Genomic DNA, 4,350 nt, shown 5'->3' with positions numbered 1-4,350 from the left:
AGGGATTCCTGTTTATTTTGCATGATTGACCTGTAAACCCACAACTTTCTTAATAAAAAAATTTAAATAATAATAATAAAAAGAAGCCAGGTATCAAAGGTTATATACTGCATGATTCCAAATATATGTCATTCTGGAAAATGCAAAATTGTAAAGACATAAAGTAGATAAGTGGTTACCAGGGGTTGGAGGATTGGAGGAGGAATTGACTGCAAAGGGGTAGCAAAAGGAAATTTTGTGGGGTGATAGAAAGATTCTATATCTTGATGGTGGTGGTGGTGGTTTGTCAAAACTCATAGAACTGTACACTCAAAAGTGTAGATTTTACTGTATGTAAATTATAACTCAATTTTTTTAAAACATGAAAAATAATAGTTTTTTTTTTAAACTAACTTCCACTAAGCAATATTCTCCATTCCTTCTGTACAACATACCAACTGGTACCCAGGGCACTTATAGCCAGTGGGCCCTCTCTAGCTTACTGGTGCTTGCTTCCACCAGTTGAACCCAACACATACGAAGAATCAGTTGTGTTTGTGTCCAAATCTGCAGATATCCGTTGTGCATGTTATTATTATTACCTGATTTAATTCAATATGATACAAACCCATTGAATATGAGTATGGAAATGAAGAGTTGTTGATTCTATGGGAATTAGGATAAGTGCTTTGGAAAAAATACCTAAAAGCAATCTGCTAAAAAAAAATCTTATCAAACAAAAAGTAGGTGACACAGCTATGAAAGATAACAAGGAAATGTAAAAGTTTTTGCTCCATTTCAAAATGACCCTCTTAAAGGATACAAGAGAATGGTTTATGCAACAAAGATATCTTGAAACTCTAATTAGCAGACTCATAGTCAAAGAAAGGGCTTAACAAATGAATGTGTATTTATATGTTCTAAACCACAATATTAAACTATGTATGAAGTATTATTTATGATTTCTCACCATAGCGGACTTTTTCTACTAAACAATCTAATGCAGGTTCAGATAATCTCCAAAAAAGAGTGAAGAAGTGACTTAAACATATGATTCAACACTTTTACGTTGAGTCTAGAAATAAGTTTTTTTTTAATCGCCTTGGCAATTTGAGAGTATTTTATTTGACAGATGGAGTATTTCAAATGTTGGATTTAGACTGGTGATTTTAATTTGAAATGTTTAAAAGGAATTAAATTAATGTTTGGGGATTTAACTTTGAGATGTTCAGACTTTGAATTGATTACATTTGAAAACTGAATTTTTCCAGAGAATCTAAGCTTCTAAATATATAACTTTTGACTTATTAGTTTTGAGCTATTAGTTTTGTAAATACAGTAAAATTACAAGATTTAAAGTTAAGCTTAAAAGCCCAAGAAAAACTAGATTTGAAAACTGGATACTTCTAATAAATTTGACATTAATTAAACAAAAGTAACTAAGTGTTGTTGTAGTTTTCTGCCCCCCTTTATACAAAGGCTCACCTCATGACATCTAAAACCTCAAATGATGAAAGGGTCAACTTCTCCCATATTCAGATTCTCACAAAACCCATCTCTTTAAGCTTCAAGCAAAGAAAATCAAACACTTTAAACAAAGTTACTATATGATCCAGCAATTCCACTTCTAGGTACTACTCAAGAGATATGAAAGCATATGTCTATACAAAGACTTGTACATGAATGTTCATGGTATTCTTATTTGTAACAGCTCTAACTGGAAACAACCCAAATGTCCATCAGCAGATGAAAGGATAAATGATCTGTGGTATAGCTATACTATGGAATATTATTCAGCAATAAAAAACAATGAAGTACTGATACATGCAACAATATAAATGAATCTTGAAAATACTATGCTAAGTGAAAAGAAGCCAGACACAAAAAAACTACATATTAAATGATTCCATTTATATGAAGTGTTTAGGCAAACTTATAGAGACAGAAAGTAGATTAGTGGTTGCCTAAGGCAGGGAGGGATACTTGGGTGGAATGAGGAGTGACTGCTGATGATTACGGCATTTCTTTTGGGGGTGATAGAAATGTTCTAAAATTGGTTGTGGTGATGGTTGCTCAACTCTGTGGATATAAATTTGCCATTTTAAATAGGCAAATTATACGTTGTGTGAATTATAACTCAACAAAGCTGCTATATTAAAAAAAAAAAACAAAAAGAAGATCAAACACAAACTTCAGACTTCTCAAAACTCCCAAAATAATCACATTTCCCCTGCAAAGAAACAATATCTACAGGCATCTCTTGCACTTTTAACTAGCAACTTTGTTGTGTTGTGGTTCTCCTGCTTCTTCACATTTTACTCATCCTAATTAAAGTCTAGTCTGGCATATCTGACTACGTTGAGGTCATTCTCTCCTCTCCTAGCTGCAGTGAAGGTGAAGAAGGTGAATTCTTGTTTGCATCTTGGGAGTCAGGACTCCTATTGGAGAGATCACCCAAATATAGGAAAACTACTCAACAGATGCTGAGCAGCTGTAAGAGTGTAACATACCATATGGGAAAGGGAGTTTAAGGCGGGCAAGAAGGGAGGCAGAGGGACCAGTTAGGCAACTGGTGAAGGTCCATGGAAAGAGAAGTTGATGGCCAGAACTGAGGCACCAGTAGTAAAAGCAGAGAGGAGTGAACAGATTTGAGAAGCAATTTCAAAGAAAAGTCAGCAGAAGTTGAGGATTTGTTGTGTAAGAGAGATGAGGGAGCAGGAGGTATTAAGAATTTCTGGCTTAAGTGGAAGAGTGGATGATGGGACTTTGACTTGAAGTGACAAAGGAATATGAGAGAAGGATCAGGTTTGGGAATTCAGAGAAGGAGGAGGGGATATAATGAATTCTAGAGAATTATTGATTTAAAATATAATTCTCTTGTGGTCAGAGACCTTTAAATTTATTGAGACTTGATTTATGGCCCCCCAAATGTTCTATTTTGGTAAATGTTCTGTGTATACTTGTAAAGAATATGAATTTTGCTGTTACTGTGTGGAGTGGCCTACAATTAGGTGAAGGTGTTTGATATTGTTGTGCAAGTCTTCTATATCTTCGCTGATTTTCTGTCTACTTGCTGTATCAATTCTTGAGAGCAGGGTATCAAAATCTACAATTATAATTGTGGATTTGTCTATTTCTCCTTGCAATCTATCAATTTTTGCTTCATGCTTTTCAAATGTCTATTATTAAGCGAATAAACATTGAGGATTGTTATGTACTCTTGATGAATTTAGCACTTTATGAAATGAGCTTCCTCATTCCTGGTAATATTCTTTGCTCTAAAATCTGTCTTTCTTTTGACTAGTGTTACCATGGTAAATCTTTTTTCCATCCCTTACTTTAAACCTATTTGTGTTTTCATATTTAAAGTGCATTTCTTATAAGCAGCATATTGTTGTGTCTTACTTTTTTATACAATCCCTGCATTTTAATTGGGGGCTTTAGTCAATACATATTTAATATAATTATTGATATGGTGAGGAACTCAATTGAGGACCAGGGGTCTAGTCACAAGTAGCAAGCCACTGCCCAGCTGCTTCAGGAAAACCATTCTCTTGCCCCTGTGGCGACCAGTGAGGATGATCAGAACAGTCCTGGGAGTGATGCTAGATCACAGTTTTCTCACATGCTGCTGACTGAACGGTTTTTTGCCATGGCTCAACAGTTTCCAAGGCACAGCTTCGGTAGGATAATATCTAGGCATTTTGTGAAGTTTAACCACTCTGGTACCTCCATTTTTGTCACCACCAATGGGTTTTGTGACTGTAGCAAGAAACTTTTCCTTTTTCCTTTCAATCTTGGATTTAGCTGCGGAATACTTCCTCTTGTACATGGGCTTTCTGGAATACATTGCAGATCGGGAATATCTTCCAATTCCTCCGATGAGAACCAGGTTTCGGCTGCAGTGAGGCTTCCCTTTCTGGGGGCTTTTTGGTCTCGAGGCTACTTTTCTTAACTTGCCACTGGCATCAGACTTCTTGGCTTCAGGTTTCTCCTCCATAGTAGGCAGCTTCTCAGCCTTTTCACCTGTCATCTTGTGAGATGGGAAAGAGTTCCACCTTCATTTTTGGAATATGCTTTAGCTGGGCATAGAATACCAGATTGACATTTTTTTTTCTTTAAGTACTTTAAAGACGTCCCCTCATATCTTTTTCCTTGCATTGCTTTCGACAAGAAATCTGCTGCTATCCATTCTTTATTCCTCTATACATAATATGTCTTCTTTTCACTGGTTGCTTATAAGATTTTCCCTTTATTCCTGGTCTTGAGTAATTTGGTTGTGCCTTTGTGTGTGTGTGTGTGTGTGTGTGTGTGTTTGTTTTGCTTTTATGTTTCTTGTGCTTGGGGGTGGATTGAGCTTCTTAGATCTAT

At 35.7% G+C, this 4,350-nt stretch overlaps 1 pseudogene; it reads right to left on the bottom strand.

The window, feature by feature from the left end:
• Window positions 1-3,463: 3,463 nt before the first annotated feature.
• LOC119526269 lies at window positions 3,464-4,012 on the bottom strand (annotated as a pseudogene).
• Window positions 4,013-4,350: the final 338 nt, after the last annotated feature.

This window comes from Choloepus didactylus, chromosome 1 (genome assembly GCF_015220235.1).
Source record: "Choloepus didactylus isolate mChoDid1 chromosome 1, mChoDid1.pri, whole genome shotgun sequence".
NCBI classification, from domain to species: domain Eukaryota; kingdom Metazoa; phylum Chordata; class Mammalia; order Pilosa; family Megalonychidae; genus Choloepus; species Choloepus didactylus.
The sequence above is the reverse complement of the archived record's forward strand: the minus strand, read 5'-3'. Positions and strand labels throughout refer to the sequence as shown.